Genomic DNA, 24,520 nt, shown 5'->3' with positions numbered 1-24,520 from the left:
AATTTCATTCACCCCAAAAGCACCAAAAATGCAGCAGTTGCATTTTTTTGCACTCATTGTTTTCAATGTTGAAAAAACACGGATAAAATTCACATTCTGCTTCTTTCAAAAACGCAGCAGTTTTCCATTTGTCAGGAAAAAAAGCAAGTGTGCATGAGATTTCTGGATTCTCATGGCTTTTGTTGATTTTGTAAAATTCAGCTTTTAATTTGCAAAAAAAAAGCTCGAAAAAAGTTGCATAAAAAAAACAAAAAAACTCAATGTGTGAACAGGACCTTAATCCGCACCTAAAAAAACTCTGCAAAAGTGACAAAACCTGCAGCAAAATGAATTGAACGCAGCATTTTTAGGGTTAGAGCTGTTATTTGCTGGAACCCCCCCCCCCCCAAAACGTAGCAAAGAAAGTTTTCCGGACAGCGGCATTGGGGGAGGGGAGGTCAGGAGACCCCCGGGGCTGTTATAACCTGCTACAATGGCGGAGTACAATCACTACACTCCTCTGGATGAGCAGCTCCTGGAGAGCTTCCTGGCCGGGATTTCGGGGGGTTTCAGCGCAGAACTTCTGCCATTCCGCTCACACGCCCCCTCTTAGCATTACCGGACACAAGTGCCGTCTCCACACTCGGGCGAGAGCGGGAGGAAGAGGAACCGCGGCGGAGCAGGAAGAAGTCAGCAAGACGGGAGAGCGGGCGCAAGGAGGGCGAGAAGGGGAGGAGCGGGAGCGCGCGGCTGAGAGTGGGCGGGGGCGCGCATGGCCAGCGACCAGGGTGGCGTGCGGAGCGGGCACGCGCGGAGTCACTTCAGCTCCGGTCTCCGCAGCTGCCGGTAAGTGCACGGCCGGGGGGAGCGCAGTCTGGGGGTCTCCGCACCGGGAGCCGCTGTGTGGTTAATGTTCCCCGCCCCTTCATGTGTCTCCGTGTCCGGCTCACTTCTGCCTGTGTTTGGAAGGTAAGACCCTGGCATAGCTCACTGCACGGGCACGGCCGTAACGTGTCCGATCCCAGCTGCTGGGACTTGTAGTTCTCCCCTGATTTCACGCTGTATCTGTGGATCTGTCTCCTCACGTCCCGCAGACTCCGCGTTCCTGCGGTCTTCTGTGCCCTGCTGGGACCCGGCACATTGTGCCCAGTGATGATCGGACACCGGAGCGATGTCTGTGCGATTGTATCTGCTGTGTCTCATTCTCCAACAGACACATTGTAGAAATCACCTACAAGCTGCCACTTCAGGGTTCACAGCTATGGAGCTCTGCAGGGAGGACTCCTCAGAGCTGCTGTGCTGCCCCCTACATGCTGGCACTGACGGGCACAGGTAAAGGGGCAGTGCCCAGAGGGGCCAAAAAGCCACCGTGCCTTGGCCAGGGTCGTCAGATTATGGGATTGGAGCAGCAAACCCAACCTTTGCCCTAAATAAAATAAACCAGCGATCAGTGTGCTCTCCACCGCCGGAGACCCGTGTTGTGGAGGAGCCCTACAGGCAGACGGCACCCCCCCCCCCCTAAAGGGTCCGGGCTGAGAGGCTCACTGGCTTCCACCCTGAGCATGCAGCACAGGCCACTGGTGCCCGACTGTATACTGGTGAGGTGTAATGGTCCACGCTGAATGGAGGGCTCGCTGGTTCCCACCCTGAGTGTGCCGTACAGGCCATTGGTGCCTCACTCTATACTGGTGAAGTGTAAGGGGTACTTTGCACGTTGCGACATTGCTACTGCGATATCGTTGGGGTCAAATCTAAAGTGACGCACATACGGCGCCGGTAATGACGTCGCAACGTGTAAAGCCTAGAAGCACCGATAAACGATCGCAAAAGCGTTGAAAATCGGTGATCTGTGTAGTATCGGTCATTTCCATAATTTCGCTGCAGCGACAGGTACGATGTTGTTCTTCGTTCCTGCGGTAGCACACATCGCTGTGTATGAAGCCGCAGGAGCGAGGAACATCTCCTTACCTGCGTCCCGTAGTGATGTATCGGTCGCGAACGATCCGACACAAAGATCCGGCTCTCTGCTGTGAACGACAGGAGCCGGATCACTAGTATGAGCCACTAAAATATCTAAATGGCTCTTTTCGCCGTCAAAACCCCGCCCACCCGCGTTTAAACCACGCCTACTCAGCAATCTAATTGGTCGTTTGCAAGTGGGCGGGGCTTGGTCGCGGGAGGGCGGGGCTTTGGCAACGTTACTGTACTCTTAAATATGTGTTCACCCCAGGTGAACACATATTTAATAAGGAGCCGAGAACGAGCTGAAAGATCCGGCTCTTTTTGGTGAATGGAGTCATAAGAACCGGATCACTAAAAAGAGCCGGACTGCCCATCACTAGCGTCCCGCCTGCAATGCGGAAGGAAGGAGGTGGGCGGGATGTTTACGTCCCGCTCATCTCCGCCCCTCCACTTCTATTGGCCGCCTGCCGTGTGACGCCGCACGACCCGCCCCCTTAGGAAGGAGGCGGGTCGCTGGCCAGAGCGAAGTCGCAGGGCAGGCGAGTGCATGTGAAGCTGGCGTAGCGATAACGTTCGCTACGGCAGCAATCACAAGATATTGCATCTGCGACGGGGGCGGGGACTATCGCGCTCGGCATCGCTACAATCGGTTAGCGATGTCACAGCGTGCAAAGTACCCATAAGGGTCCGTGCTGAGCGGAGAGTTTGTTGGCTACCACTGAGTGTCCACCGGAGGCCACTGGTGCCCGACTCTATACTGGTGAGGTATAAGGGTCCGTGCTCAGTGGAGGGCTCGTTGGCTCCCACTGAGTGTGCGGCGCAAGCCACTGGTGCCAGACTCAGTACTGGTGAGGTGTATAGAGTCCGGCTCTGCCACATACGCTGATATACTTGCCCGTGAAGAATATGGGCCAGGGAGACCGCTGGTTATTGGGGCCCGCTCACCTGTCCTGAGCCCTGGGTCCTCTGGGCAGCTTCCGCACTGTCCTCTGCTCACTGTGGTTTTGGGTCTTTGCCGATTCATTTTAGGAACAAATGGCATTTGCCCAGAATGGATTGCTTTGCTCATTGATGGAATAGTGTAGATGCAAAAAGTGTTTCTTATTTATTGAGTAGAGGGTAATTCCATGATATTAGGACATATGCGCCATTAATTGACGTCTCACCTGTCCCAGGTCTTACTCATACAGTCGCTGGAGAAAAGCAGAGAACATAGGTGCTGTATAATATATACACCATGTACAAAGGTTATAGCCAGCATTCCACAGACAGTCAAGGGAAGTAACCGCCGCTGTCTGGGCCGGGCATCGATGGGTGAATAGCATAAGACGATGTCTTCAGTATATTAAGTATAATAATGCGGCCAAAATTACAGCCGGACGTGGCATGAGGGTATGTCAGCACTGGGCAGGAATGGGTTACATGCACTAAACTGGGACATTAATAAAAGCCCTATCCAGCTGTAAATAAGGTGCAAGATATGTAACCATGCCGACAGACCCCGGGAATCACTGGGACCCTCCATACTAATCCATCAGATAGCAAACAGGAACATTTTTGGAATAAATTCCATCTGTTCATAGAGTAGGATAGATGTGGACAGAGCCATCCTCTGCTCCTTTTATTCCTATAAAAAGAAAGGATCCAATGCGGGTTATGTTTATATTGGGAGCCCCTGTGCCCTCAGAGCAGCGCTCGCGGCCTCTTCTGTCAGTGGTGAGAAAATCCCCCTGATGGAAACCTCCTGGGGGGTCAGTATTCAGCGCTCATTCAGATGGCAGTGATTTCATCCGTCTGAGTGTTGGGCTAAGTTCTGACGTAAGAACAGCTGCATAGAAGTCTTACCATTATAGAGTATTAGTGGGAATCATGGATAGAACTCGTCTGAATGAGGCCTTCCACCAGTGTCCCCAAGTTCCCAAACCTTTTTACATTGATGCTTTAATCACACATCAGTATTTTTGATCAGTATTTTTATGCTAAAATCTAGAAAAATGCTTGAGTTTCCCATTGACTTCCAGTGGTACTCCAGTCACGCCCATCCAAACATCCAACTGCAGGTTACGAGTACTGACTCATCCCTAGTACCTGAGCATGGTAGTGCTCGCTCATCACTAGTACCTGAGCATGCTACTGCTCGCTCATCACTAGTACCTGAGCATGGTAGTGCTCGCTCATCACTAGTACCTGAGCATGGTAGTGCTCGCTCATCACTAGTACCTGAGCATGGTAGTGCTCGCTCATCACTATTACCTGAGCATGGTAGTGCTCGCTCATCACTAGTACCTGAGCATGGTACTGCTCGCTCATCACTAATACCTGAGCATGGTACTGCTCGCTCATCACTAGTACCTGAGCATGGTACTGCTCGCTCATCACTAGTACCTGAACATGGTACTGCTCGCTCATCACTAGTACCTGAGCATGGTACTGCTCGCTCATCACTAGTACCTGAACACGGTACTGCTCGCTCATCACTAGTACCTGAGCATGGTAGTGCTCGCTCATCACTAGTACCTGAGCATGGTAGTGCTCGCTCATCACTAGTACCTGAGCATGGTAGTGCTCGCTCATCACTAGTACCTGAGCATGGTACTGCTCGCTCATCACTGGTTACGAATATCAAGCACCCGAGCGCGCTGTGTTGCCTGCTCATGGCCAGCCCCCGAGCGCGCTGTGTTGCCTGCTCATGGCCAGCCCCCGAGCGCGCTGTGTTGCCTGCTCATGGCCAGCCCCCGAGCGCGCTGTGTTGCTTGCTCATGGCCAGCCCCCGAGCGCGCTGTGTTGCTTGCTCATGGCCAGCCCCCGAGCGCGCTGTGTTGCCTGCTCATGGCCAGCCCCCGAGCGCGCTGTGTTGCCTGCTCATGGCCAGCCCCCGAGCGCGCTGTGTTGCCTGCTCATGGCCAGCCCCTAAGCAATGTCACATCCCGACTGACATACAGGTCTAGTTATGAATCGTATCGGGCAGAAGATGGGTTATACCACTATTGCCCTTTATATTCAGTGCAGCCATGTTGGTCATCTTTGTCCAAATAACACCTTGACCCTGGTGTTGGGCGGGAGCTTATTATTTAGTGTTTTCTGTCAGTGTGGATTCATTGACAGCCGTCCTGCAATCAGTGCTGCTCCCCACCCACACAGGGAGTAATGGCCGGTCGTTGTTGTGCGCCTGGCAGTGTAGTCCTGTGTCACACAGGATGAGGTGGTGTTACTAGTGCTTATCATCTTCCTCTCTTCTCCACTCACTCCTGCACTCATACTTCCTCTTCACACTTCTTCTTTTCAATAAACACAAGTCTTGGTGTCTGAGCGGAGACATCTCTGAAGGAGGTGCAGCAGTGCCCGGTGCTGGGAGCCGCCAGTGTACACCTCCAGCATCGTAGCCACTGTGGATACTTTTTTTAAGTTTATTTTGCGGTGAACATACCTTCCACGATATGATGGTGTGAGGGTTTGACTTTAAAGGGGAATCTGTCACCAGGTTTTGCTCCCCCCATCTGAGAGCAGCATAATGTAGACACAGAGACCCTAACTCCAGCGATGTGTCACTTACTGAGTGGCTTACTGCCATTTTTTATGAAAATCACTGTGTTCTCCGCAGCAGATCAGGCAGATATTTGGATGTGAATTGCTATAACTCCGCCCACACCTCTGATTGGCAGTTCTCTGCCTATATACACTGAAAGCTGCCAATCAGTGGTGTGGGCGGAGTCATACAGATCTAATAAATACTTTTGCTACCTGGCAGCTGGATAAGGGTACCTTCACACTTAGCGATGCAGCAGCGATCCGACCAGCGATCTGACCTGGTCAGGATCGCTGCTGCATCGCTACATGGTCGCTGGTGAGCTGTCAAACAGGCAGATCTCACCAGCGACCAGTGAGCAGCCCCCAGCCAGCAGCGACGTGCAAGCGACGCTGCGCTTGCACGGAGCCGCCGTCTGGAAGCTGCGGAGACTGGTAACTAAGGTAAACATCGGGTATGGTTACCCGATGTTTACATTAGTTACCAGTGTGAGCAGGGAGCAGGGAGCCGCGCACACTGAGCGCTGGCTCCTTGCTCTCCTAGCTACAGTACACATCGGGTTAATTAACCCGATGTGTAATGCAGCTACATGTGCAGAGAGCAGGGAGCCGCGCACACTGAGCGCTGGCTCCTTGCTCTCCTAGCTGCTGTACACATCGTGTTAATTAACCCGATGTGTACAGCAGCTACATGTGCAGAGAGCCGGAGCCGGCAGCACAGGCAGCGTGAGAGCTGCAGAGGCTGGTAACTAAGGTAAATATCGGGTAACCACCTTGGTTACCCGATGTTTATCTTGGATACAGCTTACCTCAGCTGTCAGACGCCGGCTCCTGCTCCCTGCTTGCTTCATTTGTCGCTCTCTTGCTGTCACACACAGCGATCTGTGTGTCACAGCAGGAGAGCGGCTTTGAAGAAAACGAACCAGGGCTGTGTGTAACGAGCAGCGATCTCGCAGCAGGGGCCAGATCGCTGCTCAGTGTCACACACAGCGAGATCGCTAATGAGGTCACTGCTGCGTCACAAAAAGCGTGACTCAGCAGCGATCTCGGCAGCGAGCTCGCTGTGTGTGAAGCACCCCTAAGTTGTCCTCTAATGATAATCTGCTGCTGATTAAACATTGATTTTATGATAACTACACTTGGCAGCCCAGTAAGTGACACATCGCTGGAATCAGAGTCTCTGCCCCTACATTATGCTGCTATCAGATTAGGTGGCAAAAATCTGGTGACAAATTCCCTTTCGGGTGCATACCCACAATCAGTAATAATAGTGTTTTGGAGGCAGTGTGTTTAAGCTGTGTTGCACAGTACAAGCACAGTGGATGGGATTTAAAGAAATCCTGTGTACACTGTGCCTCTATTCTCCGCAGCGTAAACTGATCTGTGGTGCGCTTTCTGAGCCGCGTCATGTCAATTCATGCTGTGGAGACGCAAGTGTTCTCTGTAAGGAGAACACAGACAAAGCACACAGCGGTCCGACTCGGATCATGGGCACGGACCGCTATGGTCTCCTGTGGAGAGCATTCACAGCCCTGCAGGACAGGACACACTGAGTCCAGGATGCAGCGGGTAATCGTGTGCACTCACCCTAATCTTTCACCTTGTAATTCTACATTAGAGCGTGCTGCGGTGCACATGCGGTGTAGGAAACGCCTGACAAGTCTTGGAGATGTGGACCCTTCCCAGTTACTCTAGAGCAATTCTTCCCTTTCCTTCTACTGTAGCAATCAGTGGAAGTGTGAATTTTCAGATGTTTAATTATCCTCAGTATATAAAATGGGTAATATTGTAAAGTGCTTGTACAGGCGTGCAGATTTACAAGTTGCTGAAGTTCTTCATTGTCAAGAACAGAGGAACTATTTATTTTAATGTTTACTTCTGATTGCCTAGGTTACCGGCCATCTCTGCAGCGGTAACCCATGTCCTAGGCAAGAAGGAGCGCAGTGTTTAAAGGGAACCTGTCACACGGAAAAATGCTATTAATCTGCAGGTTAATAGCATTCTGAACCTGCCGATGCCTGTACACTAAACCCCGCTGCCGGGAGAAAATGAACTTTAAGCCTACCTAGAATGTCCCGGTTTAAGTCACGCGGTGGTGCAGGTTCAGTCACCACTTTGTGTATGGAGAGCGGCGGCTGTATCTGAGCCCTTGAGATGTCAGTGAACGCTGGGGGCGCAGTTACAGACGCCGCTCTCTATACACAGAGCGGGGACCGAAAGCAGAATGCTGCTGGGAGGATTAAAGTTAATTTCCTCCCGGCAGTAGGGTTTAATGTGCAGGCGCCGGGCAGGTTCAGAACGCTATTAACCAGCAGGCTAAGACAAAAAAGCATCCAAGGTGAAAATCACCTAGGTAACGAAGGTACCTCACAAAATTATCAATGAGATAATTAAAACTTAACCTTTAATATGATTAGATAATAAAACACATGAAACCAACATGTGCCCGTGTATAAAAATACTGTCAGTTTGCAGTATAATTCAGGTGACCCATGGCCAACCAGTATACTCGTAGGTATCACCTAATTTTATACCCAGCGGAGAATACAAAGTGTAATGGCAGGGACAGGTACCAAACAGTGGTCTATGCAGGATAAACTCCAACTAGGGATGTCAACAATCGCACTACATTTAAATAAGGAGCAATCTCACCCAGTTCAGCCATCAATGGTCCATCCTACCAGCATACCGTCCACTCCACCAAAAAACTCCCATCCTTACAAGGGCAATCCACAGCTGACCCTAAACTGCGACTGCCCCCAACTAGTCTTGGTGCCTCCCTATGCGTTTCGCCGCCTCCAGCTCTTCAGGGGAGATGCGTGCACCGCTCAATTCTCAAAGAAAGGACCTTACATCCCTAACTGATCCCAGCTAGGCATAATAAACAACCAGATTCTATCACAAACCGGGGCTTAAATGCCCTCAGTCTCACAATCCAATCAGATCCCACCTAGTACTCCATCAGCTGCACCTAATTATCATTCAATATGCATTATAAATGCCGCTCACCGCTGTCTGTGAGTCATCCTGCCGTCTATTATGGTCGGTTCAGAGGTTGTCACATGGTCCCTGGCACGCACGCTTACCCTGCGTGTGAAACGCAAATCATTTCCAGTTTCTGATTCAATCGCGATCATGTGACCTGCAGGTTAGTAGTATTTGTCCATGTGACATGTTCTTTTCTCTAGTGCCTGTAAATACTTCTCTAAATCTGGTCGTTTCAATGGACCTAGCCAGCTTCACTGCCTCCACAGCATCAGGGTATGCTGGACACAACAGCTGTGCAACAATGGCGCTGGTCCAAAGAGCCAATCACTGTGGTGCACAGCCGTGCTCATGGAAAGGTTGGGCTACCTCTATAGGAGTTTTCTGTGAGGGTTGGGGAAAGTGCATGAGGGAGTTTACCATTGCATTATCTTCAGTGGTAAATACTTTGCTGCACTTCTCCACTCTCTTCTTCTCTCCACATTTCTTTGTATTGCAGAGAGTGAAATCTGCTGCATAAATTGTCATGGTGTGGATTTACCAAGATCAGCACCACAATGCTCATGCCCCTTTTGTTGCCACTATCAGTAACGTCTCTTGGGATCTGTGTTCAGGAGTTGTGGTTTTTCATTGTAATTAATGGCTTATTTATCCATACTAAGGCGGGCTTTGCACGTTGCGACATCGCAAGCCGATGCTGCGATGTCGCACGCGATAGTCCCTGCCCCCGTCGCAGGTACGATATCTTGTGATAGCTGGCGTAGCGAAAATTATCGCTACGCCAGCTTCACATGCACTCACCTGCCCTGCGACCGTCGCTCTGGCCGGCGACCCGCCTCCTTCCTAAGGGGGCGGGTCGTGCAGCGTCATAGCGACGTCACACGGCAGGCGGCCAATAGCAACGGAGGGGTGGAGATGAGCAGGATGTAAACATCCCGCCCACCTCCTTCCTTCCGTATAGCCGCCGGCGGCAAGTAAGGAGATGTTCCTCGCTCCTGCGGCTTCACATACAGCGATGTGTGCTGCCACAGGAACGAGGAACAGCATCGTACCTGTCGCTGCAGCGTAATTATGAAAAAGTCGGAGCCTGCAAAGATGATACGATAACGACGCTTTTGCGCTCGTTAATCGTATCATCTAGGATTTACACACTACGATCTCGAAAGTGACGCCGGATGTGCGTCACTTTCGATTTGACCCCACCGACATCGCATGTGCGATGTTGCAACGTGCAAAGCCGCCCTAACAATCTAAGCAGATAAGTCTCAAACAACGAGTGAATGTCACAGATGTGTTCCCTAATAAAGTAAGGCATGTTCTGTCTCCTGACATTTCAGCTATTAATTGGCAATCCCATAAAATAAAGAATCTGGAACATCATTTTTTTACAACTTATTTTCTGGGAAATTTGAGAATTTATGAAAAAAGACGTCAGGAACCTGTATGCTTGCGTCTTCGTTTTAAGGGGGCTTTACACTCAACGACATCGCTAACGAGATGTCGTTGGGGTCACGGAAGTCGTGACGCACATCCGGCCTCGTTAGCGTCGTCGTTGCGTGTGAAACGCGCGAACAACCGTTAACGATCAAAAATACTCACCTTATCGTTGATGCGTTGTTCTAATCCCGATTATCGTTGCTGTTGCAGGACGCAGGTTGTTCGTCGTTCCTGCGGCAGCACACATCGCTATGTGTGACATCGCAGTAATGAGGAACATCTCCGTACCTGCAGCCGCCGGCAATGAGGAAGGAGGTGGGCGGGATGTTACGGTCGCTCATCTCCGCCCCTCCACTTCTATTGGTCGGCTGCCGTGTGATGTCGCTGTGACGCTGCACGAACCGTCCCCTTAGAAAGGAGGTGGTACGCTGGCCACAGCGACGTCGCTAGGCAGGTAAGTACGTGTGACGGGTGTAAGCGATGTTGTGCGCCACGGGCAGCGATTTGCCCGTGACGCATAACCGATGGGGGCGGGTACGATCGCTAGCGATATCGATACCGATATTGCGGCGTGTAAAGTGGGCTTCAGTCTCATTTACTCTTGCATGCTTATTTTTAACATCCTCAATATTGAAATTGAAACGCCAAGAAGGAAAAGTTGTGGATTTATGGAAATTACAGAATGGATAGATGTGTTAGTGATATGCAAATGTTGCTAAAATGGAAATATAGCACTTGAGTACACAAATCATCAAGGTCCACTGCTGGCAGTTTCTTTTTGTGATAGCTGAGCAATGATGTGCTTGATGGGAGACAAGCCGGGGACGCTGGAGGCCATGGTGGCGTGTTTTCACCACACAGGCTGCTCACAGTAGTACGAGCGACATGCAGCCTTACATTGTCATGTTGAAAAAGGGTTTCTGGGACCCTTGGAGAAATGGCCGTTTCACTGGTTCCACTAAATCATTGCGAGCTGTTCGTGAAATGACATTAGACACAATTAAAAGCCACAACGTTTGGGCAGCAGAGAGGAGTATAATGCATAATTGAAAAATCACATCTAATAGTGAATATATATTCTATAGTTAATTAATGGGTCAGAAAGAAATTATGAAATAGACCCATGATTACCAGATTTACCGTTATATAATTGCAATAAATAATTATTGATAGAATATGAATAACTACATATGCCAAATAAATGTAGTTTGAGCAGCTTCGAGTATAAAGTGACCCTAAGTGGCAGCACTAGTGATGGGGAATTTTGTATTGTTATGCTATATATTGGCATAAAATAACATAGTGCAAATATAACAATTGCAATTTATTGCAGCCCAGACTGTAAAGTGCAAAGTGAAGCAGAATAGCAATAGAATATTAAAGGGAACCTGTGAGGTGCAGTATGTGCGCAGACCCACGAGCAGTGCTGCGCGTACCTGTGATCAGAAGTCCCGGCATTTCCGGTCATGTGCAGTAGATCTCTCTGAAGCTGGGACGCGTACACCCGGCTTCATACTGCGCATGACCGGACGTGCCAGGACTTCTGATCAGCGGTCACAGGTACGTGGATCACCACTGGTGATGCTGCATTGAATAGTATGGTAGCACGCCTGTGCGGGTGTGCTAACATTCCAAGAGGGTGGAATGAGCACAGGAAGTAACATTCTTGTGAGTAGTCTCTGTGCTCATTAGCTTATCATAAAGGATCCTTAGAAATACTTTTTCTAAAGATCTCTTTATGTATGTTACTAGATGTAGGAATTAGCAATATGCACCCAGAACCATATGCAACCGCATATTGCACCTGGCAGGTTCCCTTTAATACAGCCAGCTAGATGTAAAGATATAGAAAATATGGATTACTGACCCTGCACGGTGTAAAGATGGCCAACCATGCACCCCAATATGTGTTTCTTCCTCAGAGATTGACCAAGAGATCTGCACTCTGATGTCCTCTGAGAGCGGTGGCTGGAGGTCAGTAGAGCACCTGTAGGTGGACATTTGAACATGTGTCCACTGATGCCTTAAGGGGGCTTAACACACAGCGATGTCGCTGGTGAAAGCACCCGCCCCCGTCCTTTGTGCGTCACAGTCAAATCACTGCCCGTGGCGCACAATATCGTTAGTCCCAGTCACACGGGACTTACCTGCCTAGAGACGTCTCTGTGGCTGGCAAACCGCCTCCTTACTAAGGGGGGGCGGTTCGTGCGGCGTCACAGCGACGTCACACGGCAGCCGTCCAATACAAGTGGAGCAACGGAGAGCAGCCGAAAGAAAGTGACGCCCACCTCATTGCCGGAGGACGCAGGTACGGTGGTGTTCATCGTTCCTGGGGTGTCATACGTAGCGATGCGTGCTGCCTCAGGAACGACGAACAACCTGCAACAGCAACGATATTTGGGATTAGAACGACGTGTCAACGATAAGGTGAGTATTTTTGATTGTTGGAGGTCGTTCCTGCGTTTCACACGCAACGACGTCGCTAACAAGGCCGGATGTGCATCACGAATTCCGTGACCCCAACGACATCTCGTTATCGATGTCGCAGCGTGTAAAGTGACCTTTAGAGTTTAGTATGTGACGTCCAATTTCATTTGAAGTGCAGAATAGATCCATTGTGGAACCAGATTAGCCAAGTGTCCCAGTAGCCAGTGCTGTGCAGCCCGGTGTTATTCCTGCTCTCGTGCTGCACTGCAATGATATTGTGCTGTTAGCTTAGAGAAGTCTCAAGCACAGGAGGCAGCAGGGAGCCGTGTATGACTTCCGAAAAGTTCAGCAGCTTTTATCAATTGTATCAGAAGCGGAGCTGTCTTTCAACCCAACGCCAGGTCACTTGTTGCTCGTGCTACTGTGAGCAGCCTGTGTGGTATTCAAGTGCTAGCATGGCCTGCAGCATCACCGCCATCGAGCACATCTGGGATGTCATTATTCAGCAATTGCAAAGGACGCTGCCAGCAGTGGATCTTGATGATTTACCCGAGTGCATTTAGACTGACAGAACATCCATTCATAACCTCATTGATGGCCGTTGAGGCATGGAAGCGCAGGCAATTCTGAATACATTGAGATTTGCAGATTTTGTTTCCATTTTTTGCACATCATTATCACGTGTAGCCATGTTGTGATTTCCATCATCTGATGACATTCCCTTCTTGGTGTTGCAATTACAATGTGGAGGAGTGTATTATAGTGTGTATTACATAATAGTGCTGCCATTGATTTCACCTGGATAATGTGGGTCAATGTAAAGCAGTAGAGTAACTGGTGCATTGTTACAGTGAAGGCAATGAGGAGATGAATGGCCGCTTATCTGGGCTCTGCTGTGGATACATTGCCTTGTGTTGCGTGCCAACTAATTGCATAATGCGGCCAGGTGGCAGCTGTCGGTGTGGCAGCCGCAGTCATGGCTGGCATGTAGCACTGTATTGTTTACAGCATTTACATTTCAGACCTTTTGACTGTAGAAAATGAACGACATCGAAGACGACACATACATTACTGCGTGAGATGCCAAAACAGGCGGCCACGTGGACAATGGGACTATCCCAATCGCATTTCTTCTAAATAAAATATTATTAAAGGGACTGGATGTGATACTCATTCGGAGTAGCTTGGTTGTCAAACAAGGATGGAGCTTTAGGCCTCCCATATAAGCGTATGTGTATATATACACATATACACATATACATATATACACATCATACATATACATACACATATGTGTATATATATGTATATATATATATATATATATATATATATATATATATATATATATATATATATATATATATATATATATATATATATATATATAATGTGTATATATATATGTGTGTGTGTACACAAAGAACCCAATATATCACGGCAGGCACTGTTCACACCAGTCCTAATGAGCAGATGGGCTGGAGTCAGACGCTCCTTATTCATGGAAAATTCTCCTGCACCCCTGTGTGTGCCTTGCCACAAATCCTACTCCTGCTCCTGTTGGAGTAAAGGCCCCGTCACACGCAGAAATAAATCTTTGGCAGATTTGTGGTTTCAGTGAAATCATGGACATATTGTTCTATTTGTACACAGCCACAAACCTGGCACTGATTGTCCACAATTTCACTGCAACCACAGATCTGCCGCAGATTTATCTCTGTGTGTGACAGGGCTTAAGACATGTCATACGACAGTCCCCGTACATCCCCCCCCCCCGTCCCACCTCATCTCCTCCCTCTTTGTTTCAGTTAAGCGAAAATAGTGCATAAGTTGCATAATTTTAGAGCAGTCACCATTTGTGCCAAAATTAGGCAACTTTTCAAAGCTTTTGACACCAAAATACCAGCCTAAATACTATTGATGAATTGGGCCCAAAGTCATTTTCAGGTGAGTTCACTCTAAAACCCTCCTGAAAAAGCCTTTAAAAATGGGGAAAAAAGAAATAATGAACGTATGTGCCAAGAACATTTCTTTTTTAATCTATTTATTAAAGGGAACCTGTCACCACATTTGTCCCCTATAAGCTGAGGCCACCACAAGTAAGCTCTTATATACAGCATTCTAGAATACTCTATATACCGTGTTTTTCCAAAAATAAGCCACTGTCTTATACTTTTCTTACCCCCCCCCCCCCCCCAAAAAAAAAAGCACTAAAACTTACTTTTGGAGGAGGTCCTATTTTTGGAGAAACATGGTCCCCCCCAAAAAAATGCAGACACCCCACTTCCCCGGAGACTCCTACTTACCAGACCTGGATGTCTGCGTGGCTCCCAGGTCCTCCCTGTGATCTCCGGTGGGTGCTTCACGCCGTCCTCCCTGCTTCTGACTGACACACACACACACACACACACACACACACACACACACACACACACACACACACACACACACACACACACACACACACACTACATCCAGCGTACAGAATACTTCTGGCTGCAGGGAATGATGGGAGGAAGTCACGTGTCCGGCCCGTAGGTCCTGTAAACAAGCATTCTTGCCCTCCTCTGCACTGCCTCCCAGGATTCTGCCAGCCAGAAGAAATCTGTGTCGCTGGATGTGGCGAGTATGTGTGTGATGCAATTTGTGTGAGATCGGATGTTTGTGTGTGTGATCTGATTGTGTATGAGATCAGATATGTGCGGGGGTGAGATCACTGCAGGTCCTGCTGCTCGGCTTCTGGTGAGTGTGATTGCGGGGTGTCCGCTGAAGTGTCCTGCAGTATCTGTAACTTTTTTTAGCTGTACGGACACTTCATTATTGAACCGCGACTAGGGCTTATTTTCGGGGGAGAGCCTATGTTTAAGCCTTGTTCCATTAATGCTGAAAATCCCCGCTAGGGCCTATTTTGAGGGGAGGGCTTCTTTTTTTGGAAAAATACAGTAAGAGCCTTGGCCTCTCTGTATAGTGTTAAAACAAGACCTTTATTATACTCACCTGCGAGGTGGTCCGGTCTGATGGGCGTCACTGGTCTCGGTCTGGTGCCTCCTCCATCTTATGCGATTGCTGTCCACTTTCTTTTCAGCCCCGTGTGAGTGACGCATCCTACGTCATCCTCACAGAGGCCTCTACTGTTCCTGCACACTTCTCTCTGCCCGGCTGAGGGCAGATCAAAGTATTGTAGTGCACATGTGTGGGCGGTCTTTGATTCCTTGTGCCTACGCATTATGGTACTTTGCTCTGCCCTTTGCAGGACACATTAAAGTGTGCTGGTCCCACAACTAAGGCAAAATATGTGTTACTTGCGTCCCACTGTCCTCAGGCAAAAAAATGCCTACCATATTTGTGGGAGCTGCACAGACCCCAATTTTATACCTTTTACCCGAGAGCCAGTCTGTCTGCCAGTCCCCTTTGAAACTTCTCTGAAACTAGCAATCGCCGCTCACTTCCCTAGCTGGATTACTTTTGTCATCATGGGTTCTTGCTGTTTCCTTACAATAATTACCTTTCACCCCTTACCATTTGTTCCAGAATGGAGATATTGGATTTCTATTCTGAATATAGTGACCTCCTAGATGCAGGACGGGATGTGTGGAAATATGTATGATTGGCATGTATTGATATGCCATATTACTCACAATAAATACACATACAGTTGAAACCAGACATTTACATGCACTATCTATAAAGACACATCTGCAGGTTTTCTCACTCTCTGATATGAAATCAGAATAAACTTTTCCTGTTTTAGGTCAGTTAGGAACCAAAATTATTTATATTTGTCCTATGCCAGAATAATGAGAGAGAGAATGTTTTAAGGCATTTTTATTACTTTCTGCAAAGTCAAAAGTTTACATACATTTCATTACTATTTAGTAGCATTGCCCTTAAACTGTATGACTTGGGTAAAATGTTTTGGATATCCTTCCACAAGCTTTTCACAACATTTGGTAGGAATTGGGGCCAATTTCCCCTGACAGAACTGGTGTAACTGAGCCATGTTTGTAGGTCGTCTTGCTCACACCGGCCTTTTCAGCTTCACCCATAATTTTTCAGTAGGATTGAGATCAGGGCCTTGTGATGGCCACTCCAAAACTTTGATTTTGTTATCCTTAAGCCACTTTGTAACCAGTTTGGCAGTATGCTTCGAGTCATTGTCCATTTGGAAGACCCATTTCCGCCCAAGCTTTAAGTTCCTGGCTGATGTCTCGAGCTGTTGCTTCAGTATTGCCACATAATCTTCTTTCCTTGAAGTGCACAGTCCCTCCTGCAGCAAAACAACCTCAGAACATGATGCTGCCACCACCATGTTTCACAATTGGGATGGTGTTCTTAGGCATCAAAATGTCTCCCTTTTTCCTCCAAACGTAACGATGGTCATTATGGCCAAACAGTTCAATTTTAGTTTCATGAGACCACAGGACATGTCTCTAAAAAGTAAGGTCTTTGCTCCTGTGTGCATTTGGAAACAATCTGGCTTTTTATGTTTCCTGTGGAGTAATGGCTTCTTCCTGGCAGAGTGGCCTTTCAGCCCATGTTGATACAGTACTTGTTTCACTATGGATAATGACACAATCTTACCAGCTTTAGCCAGCATCTTCACAAGGTCTGTCAAAAACATAGAAGGGGGACATAAAAACAAAAAATGACCTATATTGTACACCACAGACAATTACTATGATATTAAAGTATGCAGTAGAGATCCAAAAAGTATGCAAACCTATAGTTACAAAAAAAGAGATACAAAGCTATCTTAGTGCAAACCAATAAAAAATTGTATTTATGAATCAATCATATTAACACCACAACATATATAATAACCACACAAGTGCTGTCGAGGATGCAAAAAAGGAAGGCACCCAAACGCTGAACAAATTGATAAGGAGCTGGGTGTAAAGTGCCTATCATAGTAGCAGCTTAAGTGTTTAGATATAATGAGGGGTGCCTGGCTCACAAATAAAGTGCACATATACAATAGCAGCAAGGCTGAAAGCAGTACAGAGTACAGGGCTATTGGTAGTCACCCCTAATGAAGAGCAATTGCATAATCTGCTCATCAATAAGCAGTTCCATATGGAGAGACACTCACCCATAGTACCTCCTGATCAGCGAAGGGATGCTTCTCCAGAACCCCACCTCCTTATAATCGATTTGTTCCGTGTTTGGGTGCCTTCCTTTTTTGTATGCCTCCCCAGCACTTGTGCCTTTATTCTATATATTGTGGTGTTATGATTTATTCATAAATAAAATGTTGTATTGGTTTGCACTGAGGTAGTTTTGTGACTTTTTTTTTTTCTTTGTAACTATAGGTTGCCAACTTCACAAGGTCTTTTGCTTTTGTTCTTGGGTTGATATGCACATGTCTGACCAAAAGCACGTGCATCTCCGGTACACAGAACCCGTCTCCTTCCTGAGTGGTATGATGGCTGGACATTTCCATCTTATTTGTACTTGTGTATAATTGTTTGTACAGATGAACGAGGCACCTTCAGGTATCTGGAAACTGCACCCAAGGGTGAACCAGACTTGTGCACGTCCACAATTCTCTTCCTGAGATCTTGGCTGATTTCTTTTGACTTTCCCATGATGCTACATAAAGAAGCAGTGTGTTCAGGTGTGCATTAAAATACATCCACAGGTGTGTCTCTATCAGAAGCTTCCAAAGACATGACATCATCACATGGGCTGTCCCATATTCTTTAAAGGTATAGTACTCTTAAGGCCGCTTTACACGCTACGATATTGCTCAAGCGATCTCGTTGGGGTCACGGAATTGGTGACGCACATCCGGCCGCTTTAGCGATGTTGTTGCGTGTGACACCTATGAGCGATTTTTGCATCGTCGCAAAAATGTGCAAAATCGCTAATCGGTGACATGCCCCCCTAATTTCAATTATCGTTGCTGCTGCAGGCACGATGTAGTTCCTGCGGCAGCACACATCGCTATGTGTGACACACCGCAGGAATGAGGAACATCACCTTACCTGCGGCCGCCGGCAATGCGGAAGGAAGGCGGTGGGCGGGATGTTGCGTCCCGCACATCTCCGCCCCTCCGCTTCTATTGGGCGCCCACTTAGTGACGTCGCTGTGACGCCGAACGAACCTCCCCCTTAGAAAGGAGATGGTTCGCCGGTCACAGCGACATCGCTAGGCAGGTAAGTATGTGTGACGGGTCTGAGCGATAGTGTGCGGCACGGGCAGCGATTTGCCTGTGTCGCACAACCGATGGGGGCGGGTACGCACGCTAGCGATATCGGTAACCATATCGCAGCATGTTAAGCGGCCTTTAGTGTATGGAAACCTTTGACTTTGCAGAAAGTAATAAAAATGCCTTTAAAACGTTCTCCCGCTCTTATTATTCTGGCATTTGGCAAATATAAATAGTTTTGGTTCCTAATTGAATTCCCAAAACAGGAAAGGTTTATTCAGATTTCATGTCAAATAGTGAGAAAAACCTGCAGATGTGTCTTTATAGATAGTGTATGTAAACTTTTGGTTTCAATTGTATGTATATTGTGAGGAATATGGCACATCAATACATGCCAATCATGCATATTTCCACACATCCTGATGTGTGTGTGTGTGTGTGTGTGTATATGTATGTACCGTATATATGTGTGTGTATGTATGTATGTATGTGTGTATGTATGTACCGTATATATATATATATATATATATATATATATATATATATATATATATATATATATATATTAATGTGTGTGTGTGTGTGTGTGTATATACAGTCAGGTCCAGAAATATTTGGACAGTGACACAATTTTCGCCAGTTGGGCTCTGCATGCCACCACATTGGATTTGAAATGAAACCTCTACAACAGAATTCAAGTGGAGATTGTAACGTTTAATTTGAAGGTTTGAACAAAAATATCTGATAGAAATTGTAGGAATTGTACACATTTCTTTACAAACACTCCACATTTTAGGAGGTCAAAAGTAATTGGACAAATAAACCAAACCCAAACAAAATATTTTTATTTTCAATATTTTGTTGCGAATCCTTTGGAGGCAATCACTGCCTTAAGTCTGGAACCCATGGAGATCACCAAACGCTGGGTTTCCTCCTTCTTAATGCTTTGCCAGGCCTTTACAGCCGCAGCCTTCAGGTCTTGCTTGTTTGTGGGTCTTTCCGTCATAAGTCTGGATTTGAGCAAGTGAAATGCATGCTCAATTGGGTTAAGATCTGGTGATTGACTTGGCCATTGCAGAATGTTCCACTTTTTTGCACTCATGAACTCCTGGGTAGCTTTGGCTGTATGCTTGGGGTCATTGTCCATCTGTACTATGAAGCGCCGTCCGATCAACTTTGCGGCATTTGGCTGAATCTGGGCTGAAAGTATATCCCGGTACACTTCAGAATTCATCCGGCTACTCTTGTCTGCTGTTATGTCATCAATAAACACAAGTGACCCAGTGCCATTGAAAGCCATGCATGCCCATGCCATCACGTTGCCTCCACCATGTTTTACAGAGGATATGGTGTGCCTTGGATCATGTGCCGTTCCCTTTCTTCTCCAAACTTTTTTCTTCCCATCATTCTGGTACAGGTTGATCTTTGTCTCATCTGTCCATAGAATACTTTTCCAGAACTGAGCTGGCTTCATGAGGTGTTTTTCAGCAAATTTAACTCTGGTCTGTCTATTTTTGGAATTGATGAATGGTTTGCATCTAGATGTGAACCCTTTGTATTTACTTTCATGGAGTCTTCTCTTTACTGTTGACTTAGAGACAGATACACCTACTTCACTGAGAGTGTTCTGGACTTCAGTTGATGTTGTGAACGGGTTCTTCTTCACCAAAGAAAGTATGCGGCGATCATCCACCACTGTTGTCATCCGTGGACGCCCAGGCCTTTTTGAGTTCCCAAGCTCACCAGTCAATTCCTTTTTTCTCAGAATGTACCCGACTGTTGATTTTGCTACTCCAAGCATGTCTGCTATCTCTCTGATGGATTTTTTTTCTTTTTTTTCAGCCTCAGGATGTTCTGCTTCACCTCAATTGAGAGTTCCTTAGACCACATGTTGTCTGGTCACAGCAACAGCTTCCAAATGCAAAACCACACACCTGTAATCAACCCCAGACCTTTTAACTACTTCATTGATTACAGGTTAACGAGGGAGACGCCTTCAGAGTTAATTGCAGCCCTTAGAGTCCCTTGTCCAATTACTTTTGGTCCCTTGAAAAAGAGGAGGCTATGCATTACAGAGCTATGATTCCTAAACCCTTTCTCCGATTTGGATGTGAAAACTCTCATATTGCAGCTGGGAGTGTGCACTTTCAGCCCATATTATATATATAATTGTATTTCTGAACATGTTTTTGTAAACAGCTAAAATAACAAAACTTGTGTCACTGTCCAAATATTTCTGGCCCTGACTGTGTGTGTGTGTGTGTGTATGTATATATATGCATGTGTGTGTGTGTGTATGTATATGTATATGTATGTATATGTATATATATATATATATATATATATATATATATATATATATATATATATATATATATATATATTATAATTTTATACACACAGTATATAAATATAATCTATATCACATATTACACAGACAGAAAAGGGCCCCTGTGCAAGAACAATATATGGACCCTTAACAGATCAATAGCTCATCAAAGTGCACAATTACACATGCTTTGGAGGTACAAATGGGCCTTCGGACCCCCGTGCAGCTGTACAGGCTGCACCATTGATATGTCCGAAAATAAATATATAATTTCTATCCCTTGTGCACACACTTTGCACGCAGCACTGTGCTATGTATATGAGTGCTGTATTGTGAGGCTGGAGGCCATATACATAAGGTTACTGCACACCCTACAGTCGCTGACCTTTGGTATCTACAGTAAATATTGGCTGTGCCGGTGCGATGTTGCTGCGTCTCCTGAGTCCTTGTACTTGTACACTGTCATTCCTATAAAATGAGAGCCGGTGTATTCTGGATGTTTTGAGTACAGTATATTAGAATAGAGCAAAGGCAACAAGAACCAGTTCCTGATTATAGGTAAGGCTAGGTTCACACTTCCGTTGTTTTGCTTCCGTCAGGTCCGTCGTTGCGACGCAATAACGGGTCCGTCGTTTTTGAGATGTCAACTGACGCGACGGATGTGTAATTTCACAGGATTCCGTTCACAGGAATCCTGTGAAAAAACTGATCCGTCGCGTCCGTTACATCCGTTGTGCATCCGTTCTTTGACGGATCCGTCGTGATCAGTTTGTGTTTGGGACAGCCCAGTGGGTGTGCCAAACATGCTGGGCATGCTCAGTAGAGCATGACCGAATCCAGCACCATAGACATTCATTATAGCTTGTGACGGATTGTGACGGACACCTGCGGAGTCCGTTTTTTTGCCGCTCCAAAAAAACGTTACATTCAGCGTTGCTCCCACCTGACGGTCAGTCACTAAATGACTGATCCATTACGCAGCAGATGCAACGCAGGGCCATCAGTCACAATCAGTCTCTAATAGAAGTCTATGGGGAAAAACTGGATTCCTGCGAAATATTTTGCAGGATACCGTATTTCCTCAAGGCAACGGATTGTGACTGATGCAAAACAACGGAAGTGTGGACATAGCCTTATAAAAAAACAGTCACCAGGGAACACCACCCTACAGGAGGTCATTGACCACTGAAATGAAGGGGTCTGGTGCACAAAAATCGTCACGTGGAGTATCCCAATGCCTTCATTTAGGTCTTTCCTTATTGATTTTAGTTATATAGGGAGCATCCAATATATAGGTTTAGTGGCATATGATTCACCACAGACCCCCATTGTAAAAACCCTGTATATACAGTACAATAGGCACAGTTGCACACATGTAATGCATTGTCACGTGCTGTCTGCAGCCACTGAGTGGTCCCTTGTCACCTACGGCCTTTACTATTTCATCACAGCTGACGTCTACACTGACAGAATATTGATGTGCTGCATGTGACACACGGCATGTCACTCACTGGGAGCCGCAGCGCTGACAACACTGGAACAGCAACGCTGTAAGAGATTAGGGTAGATTTTTTTTTTTTTTTTTTTTTTTTAATCTTAAAGAAGTTGTCCAGTTACCAAAACTGATTTTTTTTTTTTTCTGATAAATCTTGCTAATATGTGCCCCTCAACACATCTATTATGTTTTTTCAGCAAAATTACCTTTCATTGTGCACTAGCAGCACATGCTCATTGCTGGCTCCAGCTCTGATGGGGTTAATCTCTCCTCTGACTTCCTGTGTTCAGTTCCTACAAGTCCCAGAATTCTTTGTGGCTTTAGGGCGGTGTCTAGCTTATCTAACACACCCATTGTGTCTAATACACCCACTCTGCTCCCACCCAAACCCTCCTCCCTGCCTCTTCCCAGTGGATGTGCACTCAGAGAAATCACAGATACAGCAGCTCTGCACAGCCAGGGGAAGAAAGTGTGTGTGCGCGTGTATATACAGTGTGTGTGTGTGCGTATATACAGTGTGTGTGTGTGTATATACAGTGTGTGAGTGAGTGTGTATGTGAGTGTGTATGTCATACTCACCTGTCTGCAGGGTCCAGGTGCCATGCTTGCTTCCAGCCCCTGTCTCGGTCCCGCCGCTCCGGCTGTGTGCAGTGTCCCCGGTGCATGCACGAAGCTTGCAGGACCTGGCCGTGGATCACCTGATGCAGTCACCTGACGCATCAGCTGATCGTAGTCTCGCCGGCTTTTTCTTGCCCGGCCGGCTATCAGCTGATCCTGCCGTCAGGGGACTTCATCAGCTGATAGCCGGCCGCTCCTGCAGTGATGGGCCAGGATCAGACTCCGCTCCAGGAGCTGCCGGTCATCAGCACAGACGTGAGTATTTATTTATTTATTTTTTTTTTCTACTGATGCATCAGCTGATTGTATAATCGGCTTTTATACAATCAGCTGATGTATGATGTGATTCACATCCTTTATCCTGACACATCATCTGATCGCTTTGCCTTCCTTCCAGCAAACCGATCAGATGATATTGGATCCGGATTGGACGGCGCGGGACCCTGACCCAGGATTACTGCGGAGGGGGGTTTATTTCAATAAAGATGGAGTCACTAATTGTGTTGTGTTTTATTTCTAATAAAAATATTTTTCTGTGTGTTGTGTTTTTTTTTTTTTCTTATCATTACTAGAAATTCATGGTGGCCATGTCTAATATTGGCGTGACACCATGAATTTCGGGCTTAGGGCTAGCTGATAATATACAGCTAGTCCTAACTCCATTATTACCCGGCTAGCCACCCGGCATCAGGGCAGCTGGAAGAGTTGGATACAGCGCCAGAAGATGGCGCTTCTATGAAAGCGCCATTTTCTGGGGTGGCTGCGGACTGCAATTCGCAGTGGGGGTGCCCAGAAAGCATGGGCACCCTTCACTGTGGATTCCAATCCCCAGCTGCCTAGTTGTACCCGGCTGGACACCAAAATTAGGCGAAGCTCACGTCATTTTTTTTTAAAATTATTTCATGAAATTCATGAAATAATTAAAAAAAAAAAAAGGGCTTCTCTATATTTTTGGTTCCCAGCCGAGTACAACTAGGCAGCTGGGGGTTGGGGGCAGCCCGTACCTGCCTGCTGTACCCGGCTAGCATACAAAAATATGGCGAAGCCCACGTCATTTTTTTTTTCTTTTTGGGTAAAAAACTGCATACAGTCCTGGATGGAGGATGCTGAGCCTTGTAGTTCTGCAGCTGCTGTCTGCTCTCCTGCATACAATGAACATTTTGAATAAGGAAATGACATCAGACCTTTTTTATTTTTTTCATCAACAATCTTTAATGGCATTGTGCACTGATTAAAAACGCAGTGAGCAAAAACGCAGCAAAAAAGGCACCAAAATCGCGGCAAAAACGTGACATGCAGCATCCGGTCACCTGCACTACAAGTGCCAGAGTGGAGAAAGATAGTGACATGCAGCACACTATGTGTCAGAGCAGAGCATGTCACTGTCTCCACTCCGCTGACCTCACAGCCCATACACGCTGCGATGGATGCAGGGGGACACAGAACAAGTAATCGGCCGACACTGGAGTCATCTGATTACTTGGGATGAATTGAGCAGTAAAATGCTCTGGTGCTCGATGGGCGAAGCCCATGCCGTTTTTTTTAAAAAAAAATTAATTAAAAATAATAAAAAAAAAATCACATTGTGTTTGGGCTCCCGCTGCATTTTCTGTTG

General features: G+C 46.9%; 1 protein-coding gene across 2 annotated transcripts in view; it reads left to right on the top strand.

Annotated features, from left to right (window-relative positions):
- Positions 1-724: 724 nt before the first annotated feature.
- Positions 725-24,520, top strand: part of PIK3CB (phosphatidylinositol-4,5-bisphosphate 3-kinase catalytic subunit beta) — a 254,891-nt gene continuing 231,095 nt past the window's right edge. The window contains exon 1 of one of the 2 annotated variants that reach the window (XM_075340956.1): positions 725-825. The gene's annotated coding sequence lies outside the window, so the exon portion shown is untranslated. The other variant, XM_075340957.1, reaches the window with a different exon arrangement.

This window comes from Anomaloglossus baeobatrachus, chromosome 3 (genome assembly GCF_048569485.1).
Source record: "Anomaloglossus baeobatrachus isolate aAnoBae1 chromosome 3, aAnoBae1.hap1, whole genome shotgun sequence".
NCBI lineage: Eukaryota > Metazoa > Chordata > Amphibia > Anura > Aromobatidae > Anomaloglossus > Anomaloglossus baeobatrachus.
Note: the sequence above shows the minus strand (reverse complement) of the source record. Positions and strands in the feature narration are given on the sequence as shown.